We start from the raw sequence: 21034 nt of genomic DNA, 5'->3' as shown, positions 1-21034 counted from the left end.
GTGTTTAAACCGATATTACTTATATAACGCAAGATACACATTTAAAAATAAATCTTTTGGAAAAATAAGGGATTTTTACCGTACCTATTAACCTAAGTCTTTTTATGAGTACTAAATATTCTTGAGACTATGTATCATAAAAAGATTTCTTACTTCATCCGAATAAAAAAAATGTATGTGTTGTTTTATCTAAGAATATTAGAGAAAGTTTTTGAAGAATAGCTTGTCGGTCGTTATGTAGGTTCAAGTATTATATATCAAATTAAAAAAATGGTAAAATTTTAGTAAATGTTGACTTTCATATATTAAAAAAATTTAAATTCCTTCAAAAAATATTTTCATGCCTTTGTAGAGCCACATACCATTTTTTTAAATTTAGTTATATCAATCAAGAATGTAAATATTTGAATATCTTCATAATTACTGAAAAAAAAAGAAAAAAAATGAAGATTGCATTTTTTTAAATGGTAATTTGATATGACATATTTATTGTGCATGAAAGTTTCACAACGTTATATTTAAAAAAATAAAATAGTAAATGTCTAATGATCGTCTTACTTTAAATAACAGGGTGATTATTTGATGGAAGTACTTTTTATTCTTTTATAGTATTTATTAATCAATGTGCATATCAAATAAATCCTAACGAAATTTTTACCTGGTGGTTTTGAACTGGAAAGGGATTTGCATTTTGTGTTCAATAAGGCAAACCAAAATTTGCAAACATACCTACAAAATAACAAAACCCAATGGTAAAATGAAATAAATAATGAAGAAAAATTACATTTTTTACTATCTTTAGGGAATGAATTTATTAAAATTAACTCTTTATAACCTTTTAGTACATTTTTATTGAGGTTTCGTTCTAGAATATAACGTTATATAAACACACAAGAACCGTAACATACTAAAAAAAATCCAATAATTTTTTTTTTTTTAGCTGAGACGAATAAGAGATTAAGTAATATAAATTTTTATGGATATTTATTAAAATTTTTATTTTTCACTTATGTTTATCTCCTTAGAAATCAAAACAGTGTTTACATGAGTGTCGGACTCTATGATTTCAATTATTTTGTCCACATTTTAGGCAAATGGTGTGTGATTGGCTGTAACAACCTTGAATATTAAAAACATTTTACGCCACCGGACTTACATTTTCGTTTTTATCGAAGAAAAAATAAAAAATATAGGGTAATTTCTCTTTGTTGGTGCCTTTCTTTTACACACTCAAATAATACTGAGTCACACAATCAGAAAACTATTTGAAATTTTTTTTTAGTTCTAAAATTTATCTTTCTAACACCATTTGATATAAGCCGATACTACTTATTTAAAGCAAGATACATATTAATAAAGCTATTTTTTTTTAAATATACATTTATATTTACTACAGCTACTATGGTACAAGTATTATTCTTAAACTTTGACAAAAGTATTAATCGTTTGTTACTTTCGTGGGATTTTAATCGACTTTAAAGACTCAAGTATTATTATTCTAATAAATAATTTCTACAATATTTTAGCATTTTGTATAAGTAAATTCTTAGTTTATCATATACATATACGTTACTTCAATAGTTTTGGAGATATAAACATATTTTGAAATTGATTATAGAGGTTTTGTGGAATGTTTTTGATGGGTTTTTATAATTTATCTAACTCAACGTTGAGCATAAATAAGGGAAATGTAAAGAAAGTTAGAGATTTTTCTGTATGGAAAAATATAATCATTTGTAATAGTGTATTAACCTGGAAATCATTCTTGATTCACAATCCGTAAAGCATGGTCTTTTATTTAGCTTAAAGTTTTAATTTTTAATTCATATACATAAAATATTATGGTAGGCATTTTGACTATATTTGCCAATGACATGGTATATCTAAAATCTTATTCTGTTTTCACGTGATGACTAATAATTTAAAAGTTATCAATTATTTTAATTCTGCTTATCTATATATAAGAAAGATTGTGTGTGAGTGTATATGTCGTTTATACGTTCCCACACCGTTGAACCTAGAGCGCTGAAATTTTGCATGGTTCCCTCATTTGAGCTCGGACGTGTTACGACGGGGGTGTCGTTTGGGGGGCGTGATATAAGGGGGTTTATGTTATGCCCAAAAAATAGGAACCGTTTTTTGCAGCTCATGCAGACTAGATAGGGGTTTTAGTTTATTATCAAAAAGAGATTGGCGTTTCAAACAAAACTATAATAATAACTACGTTTTATAAATTTATTCATAATCAAAAGAGTTATTGGCAAAAAAAGAAATTGGTGCAAATTGCAATTTCGTTTATTTCAGGTGCAAAAAAATGAGATTCCAATGGAATATGGATTTAGTAAATAGAAAAAAGTTTTTTGGAAATTTGTCTGGGGATTGGTTTGCCTATAAATTTGCCAAATAAAAATTGATGTTTAACTGAAATATCTGTCATTTTCTGAATAATTTTTCTATTTTTTCTCTATTTTTCATCAAACGTCAATTTTCAATATTTTTTAAGAAATGCCACAAAACGATACATTGTGGACATAAAATTTGAGACTCTAACTCTTCAACTGAAATATTTTCAATTTCTGGAACATTTTGTTATTTCATTTTTACAATATTTGCAAAAATGAACCAGTTATCGAGGTTTATTTTTTGGACAACATTATTCTTCATAACTTTTTTGTTTTTGCAGGTACAAAACAAATATTGGTAGGTGTGTGTTTCTTTTAAAATTCCAATCGATACTACTAACTATTCTTTTGCAAAAATAGTGCAAAATAGTTTTTGTAATTTATTTTTGCGAATTTCAATCTGGGAATTTCTTTGAATTAAATAGAAAATTGACTTCTCATCTAGACAATTTTGTAGATGCATATATGTTGGTATGTTATTCGAAGTTTATATTACATTAATTTTATATTTATAATAATAATACTAAGGTTACAATAGGCCAGAGAGTAATTTTTTTTCCGGGGGAGAGTTGCTACAATGAGACGTTGTAAATTAAGTTACCTTACCTAACCGGATTTATACAGTCTGAAGAATCCAAGAGAAATAGATTTAGAGTTATCAGGATATTTTTCTACAACAGCGAAACATTCGTATTACAATTATTAGTATATAGAAGTATGTTCTGAATATTTCTTTTATTTTCTCAATTAATTTGACCATTTTCAATGTGATTTCTCTCTCCCTCCTTTACTCGAGCAACACCGGGTAATCCTTAGCTAGTAATATCATATGTTAAAATATGATTTTTTCTCACGATCCTGTATTGCCAGTATTTCTTGGAGTTTTTGACATTAAAAAAGACACTGGGAAATTCAGCGTATCATTCTTACAAAATATAATTAGCTCGTTCATCAAATACTATTTTTATTTTTTTGTTTCTTTGTTGGTTCAGGAGGTTGGACCTGCATGTTTCAAAAAACTACACAAGCGTTCTAGTAATAAAATGAATATATATCAGAATTTATTTAACTAAACACCCCTGGAAAAGTACTCGACAGGATTTGAAGGAAGTAAGAGAAAGTGAAATATTCAATACCTTTTGTAAAATCTTTGGATACACTATAAAAGTTTGTTTCCACATCATACTTAATCTTTTTATTTCAAAATTAATTGTTGTACCCTCAAAAAAAAAGGTATAATTTCTCTAGGTGAAGCGATGCAAAGCAAATGATATTTTATAAGATTAAGAGAAGGGTTTCGACTGTTACAGGATATTCAGACAGTTAGCAATTTGGAAAATCATGTAAGTACATTATGAAGTTCTCATTACATGAGGAGGTTGATCTATAACAGAGTATTTGGGAGGGTGGCTGAAAGACTCAGGGACAATCTGTAGACTGAGGGACGAGGCCAAGATGCAACAAAAAATCATAATGCTTAATATAAGGAGATGTGATCTCCTCCGTGTACATCCCTTAATCTATGGATTGACTCCGAGTTCCTTCACTTCCAATACATTAGAGACACTCTCACAACCTCTTTAACAAAACGAGATATACATACATGACTTACCTAAGTGCTAATTGTCCAAATATCTTGAAAAATATAAGATCCCTCTCTACATATTCCAATAATATATTCTTCGCTACGATTTACTTATGGAAATATTTCCTAATAATTAAAAGGTTGAGATAATTTAATTTTAAATCTCAGCTTACAGGGCCTCCAATTTCGAGATGGAAATTATGACTTGCAGGCAAACTTATACCGTGTAACCAAATTATATTACAAAAATGTATCTTAATTATTTAAATCTTGTTTTTGAAATCATTGATTGTCTATATGTCACATTATTTGCAAATTTGATTCTTGACTCCAAAATTTACAATAAATGAATTATTTTATCTAACAAAGATAAATTAAAATAATCATATTAAAATTTATATTTAATTTAAGGTAGATCATAATATAATTTCTATATTTTGTTGCTTGTACGAGTACATTTAAAAAAAAATTATTATCACAAATAATAAAATTTTTAATGCATAAAATCGTGAAATGGGTTATTTATAGTTTTATTACAAAAAAAGGTCTGCCTAAAAAAGTAAAGGTCAACCCTACATGGAAATGGTAGGATCTATAGGTTTAACAAAAAGATTTCAAAAATATTAAGGGTAAATATTTACGATGAATTAACATAAGAAAAGTATCTGCAATTAATGGCTTCTAAATATTCATTTTTTTTTATTATGAAAATCTATAGTGAGTCATTTAATTTATACAAAACTATTGTTTCCCTTAAAAGAGAAAAACCCATGCCATGAAGTATCTGTTCCACATGGTAAGATCCATAACTGCAGAAACCTACAAAACAGTCACTGACGCATAAAATGGTTTCCACAATTTTCCCATTCGAGATCAAGACCACAACAAGACAACGTTTATCATACCTGGGAAGATTCCGATACAAGAGCGCACATCAGGGTTTTTGGTCGAGTGGGGATGGGTATAATCGACTTCTTGATGAAATAATAGCTTACCTAAATAGAAAAGTTCATTGTGTTCATGATAATCTCATGTATGATACACAACTGGAGGATGATTAGTGGACAAACGATTTTCTAGAGTACATGGGGGAATCAGTTTTTCTACTAAACAAAAAGAAATTTCAATTTTGTAATAAGATTATTGACTTTGCAGGTTTCAGAATAACTGATAACCGAGTAGAACCCTCAGACAAATTTATTGAATTAGTTCGTTCATTCCCAACTCCTAAGTCAATTACGGACATTTGGTCATGGTTCAGATTACTTAACCAGATTCCCTATTATGGATACATGGAAGATGTAAAAAATTGATGGTTGTAACGGACCATAAGCCGCTCCTGAAGTTATTAAGGGATGAAACTCTATATGAAATTCCAAATATGCGCTGGAATAGATATAAACAGCGTTGTTAATATGTAAGTTCGATATTTTTCATATTCATGATACAACAAATTCAGTCACTGACGCAATGTCAAGAATTGTCAGGCATAGCAAAACGACATTAGGCGTACGAGGGACTTATATAAATCAAGAAACTCTAAAACTCCTTTACAGACTAGATGTCACCTATACGTTCGAATGAAGCAGGTACACCATTCGAAGCCGTAGTTGTTGACATTTTTGACAGATTGCCGGGATGGACAGAGGTATCTAGTTCATCTTATTCTAAAGGAGTAAAGGGATTGTTTGGAAGCTTGATGAGTTTTTTCTCAACGTTTGGAGTTCCTGAAAAAACCTCAAGTAACAATGCGCCAGAATTGGCATATTATGAAAGGGTGGAATTAAAAAAATGGGAATCAACCACCACACGTCCTTTGCTTATTTTCCACAGTTTAATGGAGAGCAGAAGTAGCAATTAAAAAAAGTCAAAATAATCCTGCAATTTAATATTGTTCCGAACGGTTTATCAAGGCTTAGTGGCTGGATCTAAGAGAAGAGAACCTTTGAAAATGCATGACTTGGTGATTATCCAGAACCAGCATGGACCTCGGACATCTAGATGGAATAGGTTGGAAAGGGATAATCAATATAGAATTATGTTAGATGGTTCTCGAATCTCAACTAAAAGGAACAAGTGTTTTCTTAAGATACTTCACGACCCATTGAGGGGATCTGGAGATGAGAATAAAGATTAAATTTTGAATCACAAAGTGATGGAACAAACAGTGTGACAACGACGACACTACAGTGAACACATAGAAGGTCGTCGAAAATAGAAAGACAAAATAAGTTTTATGGACCTAACACTTGAATATATTTAAGTCTGGGTGAAAGCATATGATATTTACAAAAAAAAAGAAATGAGGTTTTTATGGTTTTAAAATATTAGAGAAGTGGATGAAGAATAATAGAACTTTATCTGTGAGCCTTACAGGTTCTTTGATTGAGAATAAATCCTTACGGAGTTGAGCTCTGTTTTAAAAGAGACTCCATGTGGAGGCTTTGTTCATATAATTATATATTTTTATTATTGGTAAGTGTATTGATTATTTTATTAATGGCAAGTAATAATTAATTCTAAGTTTCTTTTAGCAAGTAATCATTTTGAAATATACTAGTTGTTCACGAGGATTTTTATTCAAAAAGCAGTTATCATTATTTCCTTCATTTTTGAACGGCGAACAGCTAAGTATCAAGTGTAATTACAAGTTTATGTACTCATGAATGAGGTAGAGTCCTTCAGGATTGGTAGAAGAATGTAAAGTTTTTTCCCCTTTTGGATTTGTGTTTATTTACTTCATCTCACAGCTGCTCACAGCTAATATAATTAAACGTTATTTCAATTAAACTCCTTTTCTCTCAAATATTACTCAAATTATCAGAGTTATGATGGCTTTTTTTTTGGTTTCTTTCTTTTACATAGCGAAAAAGCTTAGGATTTACATCCCTATATATAATTTATATTTCCTTCTTTAAGTGCAACTGTGAAGTGAACCTTCTTACATTAACAGGGTGTCTAAAATATGATGTAGAAAGCGAAAGCAACCTGGGCAGGATTTCTTATTTTCCAAGGAGGGTATCATTACTACATATTTCTTGAAACTGAACATTTCAGTAAAGTGTACCTTTATGCTCATGAAAGACCGGGATTAATAATGAGGGATTGCTCAGGAGCTATAAGTGTAGTCCCTTTTTGGACTCGGAGTAGAATTGAGGATCGACATAAAATAATTTCAGTCGATTCGTCCTTGTTATATACAGAGTGGGATTTGTGTTTATTTACTTCCTCTCCCAGCTGCTTCCATATGACCTAATAAAACTTGATGACAGCAATGTTTATCCCTTCCCAAACATTCTCCAAATTGTCATAATTACCACGTTCATTTATTTGTACATCACTGCACATTGAGTTAAAAAGAATCATTTCTTCCAAGTACGTTGTCCACTGTAATACGTATCTCTATTAATATCAATATTGATATTTTTATCAAGATTTGCTCAAAAACTACGTTTTTAATGAGAAACAGTTTTCATCAATTTTTATACCATGATTTCTAATAGCTGTGTTAACACAAGATCTAAATTCCCCTTTCCCTATCAGAGAACCGCCATATTAAGTTTATTCTTGGCCACGGACCCTTATTTTAAAATTTTTTTTGAATAGTAACAATTATTCTAATTAAAATTTACTCTTGAAAAAGTATTTTGAGTATATTTTTTATTTCAGAGGTCTGACTGTCATTCGATACTGGAACATCAAATTATGAGATGTATAAAATTAATTTTTTCTCAATTCATTCTTTTAAATGTGTGTTCAATTCATATCAAGATAAATAATCTGCCACACAATATTCTTTCACCGATTTGGGTATTGGTGATATTGACATGTAAAACAATGAATTATTATATGAAAAATGTGTAGATATTTTTATATGCAGTTTTTACTTTTTGAAATATGAGGAAAAATAGTAGCCAACTTTTAAATAATGTCCATACAAAATTACTTATGTCACTTGAAACAATGCCAAAAATAAAGGAGAGAAGACGAAGCAATTGTGATGTGTAGTACAGTAGATATACAAATAAAGTTATTTTAATTGATCGACATATTTATAAATCACTCAAGTTCTTTTTGAGATGAAATATTCAAATATGAAACGTACGCTAGAATTGCCCACATCGTCAATTCAATTTGTATTTATTCATAAGTGTTTGCATAGCAAAGATTGCAGTCGTTGCAAAATATTGATGAAAAAGTTGTCACAATATACGAAAATACAATTTTTGTATATTTATTTAAGTGGTTGCACATGTAATAGAATAAAGTTATACCGTTGATTTCAAAACTACTCTAAATTATACCGGAAAAAATTTATACATTTTGATTTTTGTATATTCAAATTGTATTCCTATGAATAATCATAGCATTTTATTAGAGATTGAAAATACTTTATTCTCAAAAAAAAGTCCTTATATAGATTTAAGCACATATTGTTTACTTAGATAAGGATAGAAATGTCAAAACATAAGGTCGTACTTGTTCTAAATGGCATATTGCCGTTTATGCAGAAGTTTAAATGGAGGTAATCCTTATGGAGTGCTACTGAAGGTGCATATATATATATATATATATATGCATTTCAAAGACAAACAAAATATTTCCCTGTCACACCTTTCCAATTAAATGAGTCATACATATAATATGTATTGATATACAACAAATAATAAGATGGTCTGTCGATATGTTTTGCACCACTGTCAACTGTAATGGGCAAAATATATATTCTTCTTAACCTCTGTGAGACACTAAGGCTTACCTCTGATAAATAATAATTAGAACAAGTCGTAGTGGGATGGGTGAGAGGCTGACACGTAGAGTAATAAAAACAATTTTGGAAAGTAAAAAACACCTTTTCAGTTTCTACTACAAAAAGTCGCTCCCCCTTGCATTATATTATTTTTTTCATGTATGATTATATAGAATACACGACCCATATCTGCCCGGGCTTAAACCCAGTGCTTCCCTCGATTATTAAGAAAGTATGATAATTTCTTTCTTTCCACAACATCCCGAATAAAACCAAACCTAACCAAACTCTCCTATGACATTAGTTTGGAAGTTTTCTATTAAAATAAGACTCCTCTACACATATAATACCAGTTTGAAAAAAAAATTCAAGCATTTGTAAACAATGAATTCTGAAGAGTTCATTCAATAATCACTGACGCTCATCAGTGCATCATTTTTTTAATGTTATCTTGGGAAAGTAAATTTTTTTGAATATTTTGTAATCCCTTTATAGTCTAGCACTTTTCTCACAATCTCTTACTATGTAATATAACAATTGGAAGTCGACATAAAAAGCTTTTCGATCATGTCTTTCCTTAATAGCTCAACTTGGAGTTTTTATTCTTTTTTGGTTAATTTCAATCTTTTTCCCAAGAAAGGTTGTGTCCGATAAATTTTTCTTTCACACAATCCTCAATGGCTTGACAGAGTTGACAATGGTAGAAGCAGAAACACTTTTTGATATAACATCATTGTTACTAATAACCAATACATTTTTCTTTCCTTGTTAAATTTTCAGGCCAGATCGTTTTCAAAAGGAATCATAGTAATTTGATTTTTTAATTTATCCTCTGAAAAATTATCTATGACGATTTAATTATAGTCAAAATATAATTTACAGATAATTAACAAGTGCCAAATTATACAAGTAAATAAATTGGATCGAAGTGTACTCCGTTTTAAAACATAAAAAAGGTATAAATTAGCTTACTGACAACACGTAGGTCTGATTCACAACGTTTCTAGAAAAGGAAATATACATTGTAAATATGAACAATTCCTAGGTAAAATGGAGTAATTTTTCTTTTCTAATGTTAACTTATATGTACTAATGGGAACAACTCGATCTGAACTATTTCAACGAACATTAAAATATTTCCATTAGTAATATGAGCTTGAATAGAGTATATTAAATATTTTCGACTTGTCTCAATTTTATCTTGTATCTAACTGTGTCAAATGCCTTTCAAAAATATATCATTACAATTGCACTATACGTTTCTTGGTTTTCTTCCCTTTCTGAAAATTATGTCCGTAGTTAAGGTGATGTCACTAATTTACCATTAGGTCATAAAACCAATCTTCTCTTTCAGAATCATTACATATCCTATATGATATGAATACGTTGTATTATTTTTTGTGTGACTGTACCACTTATGATCGTGTAAAGTAAAGCCAATAGTATGATTGTTCTTAGATTTTTTGGATCAAAATAGTTTTTTCCGTGTTTGAATATAAGAGCTTTTATTCCCTTCATTCTTTAAGGGAGCTTTTCTATTTTTCTTAGCCTTTAATCAAAAAGAAAAGCCAAATATGCAGCTTCTTCATCGAAAAATTTGAAAAAATGCAGCTTTAATACCGCTAATGCCTGAAGACTTGTCCTTTTACAACTTCTCATAAATACAATATTTGAAGTCTTAAACACAAACAATGTCCAACAACTTATATCTACAAATGTACATATTTTAGTACAAATTCAAGATTATTGTTCAAAACAAACCGCGGAGGCAGTGGTACTCAATAATTATTTATTACTAGATAATAGTTCCTTAAAGGAGTCCATGAAATGTGGAAAATAATTTTTTTTTAGAAGACCCAGTATCATAACTTTGAAGAAGCGTAAATACTTTGAATGTTTATTTGTTTAGTTATATCTACTGGTCTAATTTTTTTTGTGTTTTTTATTTTATTGATTTAACCCTATGGAATTTTAAACTTGTAATAAAAAGAGAAAAAGTGTTAAAATAATGATTAAGATGAAGTTTTTACTGTTAAATAGTTTGAAATATTAATTAATAAAACTTATAGTTCTATGTATTTTGCATTTTTCAAGCATTTTTCTAAAATAAGACCAAAAATAAATTTAAAATTTTGTCTTATGAGCTCCTGTCTCCACCATTATAAGATTATTATTCTTTTTCAATGAAAAAATTGTTCAAAGGAGTTTAAAAATAGCTAATTCATGTTTACTGATGAACCTTTAGAACACTAAGAATAACCGGTAATAAAAGGTGAAAATCAATTGTTGACAAAAAACATTGAAACTTATGATTATTTGAGGATAACATTGAGAAAAATCAATTGTTTTTCAATTTATTTATAATTTATTTTGGCATTTTACAAGCTAATTATTTTAATTAATATAACGTTTGATCTATGTATTTTTCTAAATCATTTTAAAATTTACAATTTACTTAATGTATTTATTTCACCAAAAAGTTTTGTCATTTCTGCTTTAAATCATTTATTTATGGGACATTATTTTAGACTAACTTGTTCTTTCCAATATAATTTATTATTATTAGACATTGACGTTTTTTTAAAGAAGACAATACATCTTTCCTTTGAACAATTGAATACACATCAAATATTTAAAATTCAATTTGTTGGTTTTACTTTTTCTTCGTTCTTAATTTATTTTATTAATTGAATTATTATGTGAATTTGAATTTTGTATAAAAAAGGTTTGAAAATTAAAGATATGAAGATTGTTTTTAATTTTTTTACATATTTAAGATCCAAATATCAAATGAATATCCTTTTTCACTGAAGAATTGATGTGGTTTATCTTAATCAAATATTATCTTATTTAAGATCAGATATTTCGATAAAAATTTATCCGGATGAATTTACTAAAATATTAAAATTTAAGAGAAAAAAACCTAACTTTCTTATAGTACAGAGTCTGACCTGTATTTAAAAAAAAAGCATCAGATTTGAATAAACACATTGCCAATGAAAACAGAATAAAACAAAATACTATTTTTCAATAAAATTATTTTTTGGTGTTAATAACAGTCTTGACTCGACTTCAGAAACGGGGATAATTCTTGATGACAGTCTTTTTTGGGAAATTCTGGAGTTCCTCCCCGATCCTGGACATCCACTCAGTTTTTGTCTTGAATGAAATATGCACGTGTGTCCTTCAAATATGCCCCACAACAATAAGTCCATGGGGTTGGGATTCAGTGAGCTTAGAGCCAAATATTGTGTCCCAAAACACAAAAAAATATCTTGAAAACCAGGTCAACGTTTTTTTTGCATCTCGTATGATTTGTATCGTCAATCATCTGTTACTCACTTTTTGATCAGCCTTTCAAAACCGTTGATTCAGTTTGGATGGTTCATCAATATTGATTATTTGCAAATTTGTAATGAAATCCAGATCTCTTGGGTAGTTTGACCTTATCTTGTAATCAGCACAAATTGCTGTTTCTTAAAAATCACCTCCAAACTCTTCCTGTTCCTTCCAAATTCTCGAGAAAATGACCTCTCTAGGCTTTAGAAGTTTGCTATCTCATCATTGTCTCGCCTGTATGGATTGCAATAAGGACACCCTGCCTTTCCTACGAAAGTGAATTAATTATTTAGTTGATCGATACCTTTTTTTAAACTGTCGCCAAACATTTATGACTAGCTGCCAAAATCACAAACAACGTTGCAACTGTTACAATTACTCAAAATTTGTTGTTAAAAAACGTCCTCACCCTGTATATAAACGTGAATTTGAAAAAAAATATGTTTCGTATTCCTCCCTACTACCAAATGTGCTATAGCATCGTTATACTATAGACATTTAAATTTTGTTCCTCGGTTTTATATGAAAAATAAATAAAAAAGAATCATAATTATTTATAAAATATAGCCCATTGTGTACGTTTTATTTTTGATATATTGCAATGTTATTTTTTATTTTCTGGTCTAACATACTTATAAATATATATCAAAAAATAGTTTCCTATTTTCTTCCTATAAAAAACATCAGCGCAAAACTTGCCAAAAGTATTATTTATTTTATTAAAAATATATAATCTTGTCGTACATATAAAAAAATTATATTAATCAAACATACATCACTCTCTTAAAGCTTTTTGTTTCCAAGACAACAAAGGGTTTTTCAAAATATAAAAACTAGTCGATTATACCGACTACCTAAGAAACTTTTTGAATTAGGTTACTCCTAGTAAATAATTATGAATATATGTATAGTTTGAGAAACAATGGTCTTAGTTAGAGTTGTTGAAAGTATGAACTGCCGGTATTTAAAAAAAAAGTACTGGTTAACCCTAAAATTTTAGATTTGAATATTTAGCTTTAATGTACCATGCAACCTTTCATTAAAAAAGAAACAGAAAAATTGCCAATATACTAAACTAATTGCTATATATATTTTAAGAAATCCCAAACTATCATTATCATAATATTTTTCGCAAAATTTTAAAATGAATAACACGTGAATATTATATTATATGAAAATCCTACATAATATTTTATTTGATACAGTATTATAATATTACTTTGTGATATTGAACTAGAAATGGAGCTATACATTTGAATATCTATATGATAGCAAAAATTACTTGATAGGAAAATAAGAAAGCCAATATTTATATATCTATGACTATGGATTAACAAAAAATTGTATTTTTGTCCTTCTTCAACCGGAGCAAAAGTTTAATATAACTTATTCATCAAAAAGAATAAAAATATGAAATAAGGAGTCGACGGCTAGCAATAGAATACATAGGATATTTTTGTGTTAGCGAGGTAACGCCATTATGTAGAATGTTAAAGAAAAGAACAGCTTAACAGTCATATTAGCTACGTGGTCCATTGAGAGGGTTGGAAATAAACAACCACAAATCCCGCTCCAAATATAATTTATGCATAGGAAGGAATCACTCCAATGTTAATTCTAACATAAACTTACACTTACTTTCTCCTTCCTAAAACAAATCCTCAGCGTTACTTTTTATATTTTAGTAGCAATCTTACACATCGTCACTCTATACTTAAATTTCCTCTACTCAAAAATTTAAAAAAAATGATAACATATTTAGAAAGTCAAATAAAAACAACAAAATGTTCATATCAATACAACTATAGTCTAAGATTATCAAAATTCTAAATAAAGGAAAATTTGTATAAAATTATATATTATAACTTTCGATAATTTTGAGGGGTAACATTGATGCTCAAATAAATGATCTTTATTTGGGATTTCAGATTTCCATATAAATGTATACCTAAATGAATTAACTTTTAATTTATTATAATAATTTAATTTGTTTTTATTTTAAATTAAGTTCTAATCCTAAAAATCCTAAATAAGTCACATTAAATTAATCAAATTTCAGACTTATAAGCCCCCTTGAAATCAGCTAATTTTAAAGACACTACAATATCATCAAGAATAAAACGGATAATGAGGTTTAAAAAATGACATTGAAGTCTGAAACTTTGTGAACATCATTTTTTTATTGATACAAACTAAAAAAAAGGATATAAGAACAAGAAATCACTAACAGAATTCATATCAACAAAACCAATTATCTAGACTGCTATTGTCTAACTTTGTAATTTATGAAAAAGATTTTTTTTAATTATAAAAATATCATAATTTATTATACAAATTGATTAGTCAATGTATACATATATATATATATATTTCTTGACCTAATATATGACAAAAAAAAATTGCATTCACATCATCTTCTCTTGCAATTAACGCTAGGCCGTATAAAATTTCATTTTTACAATATAAAAATAGAAAGTGGTGTTTTCGATTATACCCAAAAATTATATATATTTTAGAAATATTCATTTATATATTAAAGATATAATTCCTTGGAAATCAAAAACAAATTATATGTAGAGACGATATTAGATACATTTTTGTCAAGTAGTTTATTTAATATTCTTGTTTTTATTTGGGTTTTTTTTGTTCAAAATGATTAGGATATATCTATAAATATACAATCAGTTGATCGCTAAATAGTATCTTTCCTATATATTCTATAAAATGTCGTAAAGGTCGTTAAAAAAATTGTGCTAAAATCACGTGGTTTAAAAAAATTATTTTTTTTATTTTAGATTAATTCATTCTTTTTTTGTATTAACAGCGGTAAAAAATATATCAGTTGCAAGAATTAAAAAAATCATATTTTCTAACTAACATCTCAAAAATTGTGATATTTAATACATTTATTGAGTCCAGTGAAAAAAACTTCCAAACAAATTTCACTGGGACACAATATTTGAAATTTATAAATGTATGACCAGTAAAATAGTGAAATAAGAATTGTATAAATCAGTATATATTATAATTTCTGCAATGGTTATTTTAATTTTGTTAGTCAAATTTAGAAATATAATGACTTTTAAAATTTAACATCAATATTAAATAATTTATATAAAAAATTAAAAATTATATTGCTAAAAATAACGGGTTCTATTAGTAATTAAACAATTATCAAATATTTAAATACTACAAATAATTACTTGTCAATGATTAATGGAACGAAAAATGAAATTCTAAGGATGAGTTGCTTATAAATTCATTTACGTTTAAATTTTTGAAATCATACATACTTTGAATTGTTATTAGTCTTTTGAGCTCGTCTGTCATTATTTTATTCTATACTTCTTTAAAAATATAGGATTTTTTCTCAAGAAGGATTTTTTATAAGTATAATTTAAAATTTGTTTTGTATGATAATATATTTAATATTTTGCATATATGCAAAATGATTTTTTTTTATTCACGAGTAAAATAGAAACACGCAAACATTTTTGAGCCTTTAAGTGATTCTATAATTCAAAAAGTGGTTTTTACTACTGTTTATAATTTGACAAAGTTGTTAATTTTGTTACTCCCTACAAAATATTTTATGATTTGTTTGTTTTTGTACATCACTTTATGTACATACAATGAATATTTTTACTTTCAATAAATTATAATTGTTTTATAAATATAAGAATATATTATATTGAGTTAATGCTTACTTAAATGATTGGGGAAACAAGTTTATACTCACTTTATATAAATAAATAAAAAATTCTAATCACAATGAAACAGAAAAGTATCAATCAATTTTTTGAAGCCCTTCAAAGAATTTCAACGTGGTATAATGATAATGATCCAATAGAAAAAAAAATCAATATTCCATATGAAATATATAGATATATAGATACATATTTGCTAAAAAGAAAACATCTTAAATAGGCAAAAGACAACTGAATCCCCTTTGTACATAATACTAAATTAATGTACAGTTTACTCATGCATAAAGATACTTTATAGCCCACATTTCATTAACGCTATTTAATAAGCTTGTTAGGGCACAGTCAAAAAAATATAAATAAATTATAAGCCTTTATATTTTGTTTGAGGTAGACACGCGCACATTTATGAAGTAACCTTTTATAAGTTGTCATTGACATTTGGAAAATTGTAAGCACAATTAAGTAAAAAATATTATTTTTCTTTGTTTAAAAAAATTTATTTGTTTAAAAGTTTACTAATAATTTATTTGTAACATCAAAAGTATAGTTATATTTTTCAGTATATGGTCAACGAAATGAAATATATATACGTATAAAATTGAAGCCAAAGAAAAGAAGGGATATTGATCTCCATATTTAGTTATATGCATAAATTAATTAATTAGTTGATAATGTATATTTAAGTTACAAATATAGAGTGATCATATATATTATTTATTGATATATAGGAGATTTAAACAAATAGTATTGGTCAAACTAACACGTTGGTGCACAAAGATTTTATATATATCTACGTTCACATTCTACCAATAAACCCATGATACTTTTAAGAAAACTTTTTTCTGGACTTACAGACTTTAAAAAAGACTTTTAATCTAAAACATGATTAATTCTGTTAGTTCGTCTAACTACTGGAAGTTGTATTTTTATGGGAGTAAAAACAACTAAACTGTAATTTTTTTATAGTTTTTCAATTGAAATATAAAACAATTGTGATGACTCTAATTTCTTAAACATTTTTCAGGATGGCTGTACTCGCGGTCCGTAAATAAAGGGTTAAATTCTTCAATAAAATCAACTTAAAACATTCAATATACATTAAACTTTTAAAAGTTCAACTTGGCATTTTTATAGCTTTTAGATGATATTTTTTCTCATAGGTTAATGAATAACGTAGAATTGTATTATGAACACCAGATAGTACATAATAAATTATCTTTTAATGACATGATTTATTAATACAAAAATGAGCTGTTTTTTTTTACCTTTTAAAAAATTTAATTTTTCATATGTTACATAAGGGCATTTCTCATAAATTGAAAACTAAATTTATTTAATTTTTAAATGAATTATTTATAAAACGGAAAAAAAAATCACAGACCTATTTTTTAACACAGAACCATCGATCCAAAATCTTGATTTTGTGAATCATCTTAGTATCGTTCCTTTAGACTCATAAAAGTATTTATATTCATGTACGTGTGCTCTTGGTTCTTTAGAGTTGTTTTTTTAATCACTCAATAAATGTTAGTATGGAATAAATATTATATTATCTGTATGGATAAGCTGCGCAGCACACCTTCATCGGCACTGTATCAGCGCAAAACTGACTTTTCAAGCAAACTTTATAATTTTCGTGTTTTTTTTTCTTTCTTCTTCTATTCAAAAGGAAGGAAAACTTTACTCACACGGAGAATAAAGTATATTAAGAGACACGGGCGTGTACTGTAGATGTTATGTGCCTTTGATATGCCTTGTTATAAAAAAATTGTATAATAATATGGAAAGAAAAGGAAAAAAACCCGAGGTTTTGGTTTTATGTATGTTGTTTATATTGAGAATATTGAAAGAGGGAGAAAAGGAACTGTTAAGATACCCACATTAATCACTCTTTCAAATCTAAAGTGCTTTGTAATATTTATCATGCTTTAATGATGTTCTCATGATAGGATTATTTGGGTCATTATCAAGTTTACATTTTTGTTTATGAATATTTATATTTATTTAACACAAATGCATATATATATACAATTTAAGGATAATGTATTGGCTTAGGCACCAAAACTTGGACTCGTAGTCAGTGTAAATTTTCTCATTCATATAGGAAGGCTTAGTGATTATTTTTGACATTCTGGTTCAGCAATCAATTGTGCATACATAAACAATAAACATTTTCTCATATCATATTGTCATCATGAGTGAGCAGGAAGCTAAAAGGTGTCAGTACATCTTAGTTCTCCTAGACGCTTATGTTGAGGTGGCAAAATTATGGACATTGTGAAGGGATCCAGGAGCCTTCTTGTTAAGGTGGCCAAGATGAAGAATGATAGAGAAGAGCTCCCCAGGAAGGCTGTTATTGTTTCACAATTTAAAAAGGAATCTGGAGTTCCTTCTCCTTTGTTGATTTGACCATTAGTAGGTGTCTGAAGAGCGACTTGGGGGTTTGTCATACACAAGGACCCTATACCATCTTCTTACAGAGATCATCAAGGCCAGGAATCTAGATAGATCACATTTTTCTGCACAATCCTGTATTTTGGGAAATTTATTTCCCAAAATTGAATTAATAATGCCCAAAACTTTTTCTCTAACATATAGAGATACATAGTGAAATCAATCACGCAAATCGACTCAATAAGTATTAATCGTTATCCTTCCAATACTGTAATGAAAATCAACTCTATGATATTTTTTTAAGGGTTTCTAATTGACTGTATAAATAGATATTATTTTATATTATGTCATAGTTTTTTAAAGAAATAAAACAGTTAAAAATTGCCAAAATTAAAAAAAAAGGACTTTAAAAAGAATATCATTACTGAATATATATATATATTTATCTACAATTTTTATTTTCCTTGTAAACCCCATTATTAAGTCATGAAAAAGGAACGTCCTTTTAGGTCAGTCAACACTGCATGGCTTTAAAAATAGTTCAACATTTTTTACGTATATACAAACATGTGTCATAATTGTGAATCCTATTTAAGCCTATATATTTAGAATATACTATGTTTCCATGTAATTTTATTTCAATTTTTCAAAATTTTTAGCATTGATTTTTTCCCCTTTTTTTTTTTTACTATTATGGACTTTCAAATTAATGTTAGAGCAAAAAAAAATTATTTCCTTACAATAAATTTGTTTTTGAGTATATAGTAACATCTTAGCTTTATTTTGAGTTTTGTAAATAATAATGATTTCCTATTAACCAAATAAGTTCTAAATTTATCGAATTACAAGTTTCAAAAATGTATTTATCAGAAATTTGTAAGAAATCAAAGCAAAATGAAATTACACTTAACTTTTTAAAATATTTGGTGATCCTTCCAAAATCGATTTTTCCCCCAATTTTTGTATACTTATGTATATAGAATTGAACTACAGCTGTTGAAACTTAAATTACTATTGATATTTGTAGAAACAATACACAAATAAACATTATTTATCCAAAATAATAGTAACTATCCTGTTGATTTTTTTAATATCTAGTAGACTTTTCGTATCGAATATAAATAAAGTATTTTCGATTATTGATTTTTAAACATTTTATAGGTTTGAGCTAATTTAGAACCCAATAGCCAAACACAATCCCTAAAACATATCATATTACTTATATTTTCTCCATATTTGACCCTCTAAAATAAATTATAAACCTATTTCTAAAACTAAAATGAAATTTGACAAATAATAATACTTTTTTTTTTAATAATATATATAAAATGGAATATAAAATATTTTTGGAAAATTAAAATTCTGTATTCTTTTTAAACTTTATTTATCCCTTTCAGACCCACAGTGAATTGAAAAGGAACCCAAAGATAGTTTTAATCAATTCTTGATCTTTTTGATAATATGTGAACAAATTAAAAGTATTTTTTTTTAATAACTTCAATAAATTAGCCAGAATTTGAGTGGACACTGGTGTCCCTTTGGGTGTGAACGGTATTTTTTATTATGTATAATCAAAATACTAAAATTTGTCTGGTGTTGAATTCTTAACATTTATTTATTAATTTGAGATACTTTTTATGTTAACTCAAACAAGTTATAATTCCACCATGTAAAATTGCTTAATATTAAAAAAATAATTGTCTTACATGTGAAACATAACAAAGTACCTCCTATCTCTTACCAAGTATCAAGCAAGATTATAAGCCATTCTAATGACCAAAGTTTTATATTCTATATTTTTGCTTGTATATGTATATGGCCATCATGATTATCCATTAAAACACAAACATATTTTTTTATTCGTTGGTCCAGACAATTTTACCCTTTGACGCTCTTCATAATAATTAATCAGACTCTTGGCAAATACAACTTTGTAGTCAAGAACCGATATTTAATGTTATAAACGATATTGCTATTTGTCATGCTTCATATAAGATTATTTCATAAAAACCTGTTGATGACTTGGAATCTAGGTGGTAGGAAGCAGTTCTTTGACTCATGCCTTTGTAGGACAAAAATTTTGTGAACCATTCGTTCAGATATTCAATATTTTATAACAAAATAAATTATTTAACAAAAAGGAATAAAGTATTATAATTGATCTGACAATATCCTGAATTTAATAGAATTTGGTATGTGTGTTGATTTTAATCAGTAACTAGAGGTAGTACCCGGCCTTATCTGTATTTATTCCACGTTGAAACCCATATAATTTTAGCTTCAACAATATATAATATAACTTTCTAAAAATTCCCTTACGTTACGTTCCCATTTTCATGAGCAAACTCACACGTCGTTACTCAATATTTTTTTCGTTTTCTCCTCAACAATAATAATAACTACTTGGTTTTTGTTTTAATATGAGGTAATGGGAAACGGAGTATTTTAGTTAAAAGACTTATTGGCTGAGCTTTGGCTGCATAGTAATATTCGTTTTTAATAAGAGCTTTATCTACAGAAGAACATTCTTAAAAATGAGTTATCTACTTTATTTTATATTATAGAGCTATATGAGTTCACCTAAACGCCTGGAATGTTAAATTCATTTTTACTTACCAAAAAGCTATTTCACTCAATTCAGTCAAATAGAATTTCATAATGATGTAATGAAATTCCCTAATTTATTAAGGAAACATCGTTCTAGACTAAAGGAAGCAAGAGTTTATGATATTATAAATACTCAGGATTATAATTGAGCATTATAAAAAGTTCCTCTTGGTACTCTAATTCATCTATCCTGAGTCTCTTTTTAGTTGTTTTGATAAATGTTTTTGTTCGTAGTGAATAGTCAATTTTA

At 27.6% G+C, this 21034-nt stretch overlaps 1 protein-coding gene across 2 annotated transcripts in view; it reads right to left on the bottom strand.

The window, feature by feature from the left end:
• Window positions 1-17391, bottom strand: part of LOC121128514 (ephrin-B1-like) — a 29618-nt gene extending 12227 nt beyond the window's left edge. Inside the window, exons 1-2 of one of the 2 annotated variants that reach the window (XM_040724094.2) lie at window positions 17165-17391; window positions 659-729 (exon numbers count right to left, since the gene is read on the bottom strand). The gene's annotated coding sequence lies outside the window, so the exon portion shown is untranslated. The remainder of the gene's footprint in view (window positions 1-658; window positions 730-17164) is intronic. The other variant, XM_040724095.2, reaches the window with a different exon arrangement.
• Between the last annotated feature and the right edge of the window lie 3643 nt (window positions 17392-21034).

Source organism: Lepeophtheirus salmonis, chromosome 13, assembly GCF_016086655.4.
Source record: "Lepeophtheirus salmonis chromosome 13, UVic_Lsal_1.4, whole genome shotgun sequence".
Lineage (NCBI taxonomy): Eukaryota > Metazoa > Arthropoda > Copepoda > Siphonostomatoida > Caligidae > Lepeophtheirus > Lepeophtheirus salmonis.
This window is presented reverse-complemented; position numbering and strand designations above follow the sequence as displayed.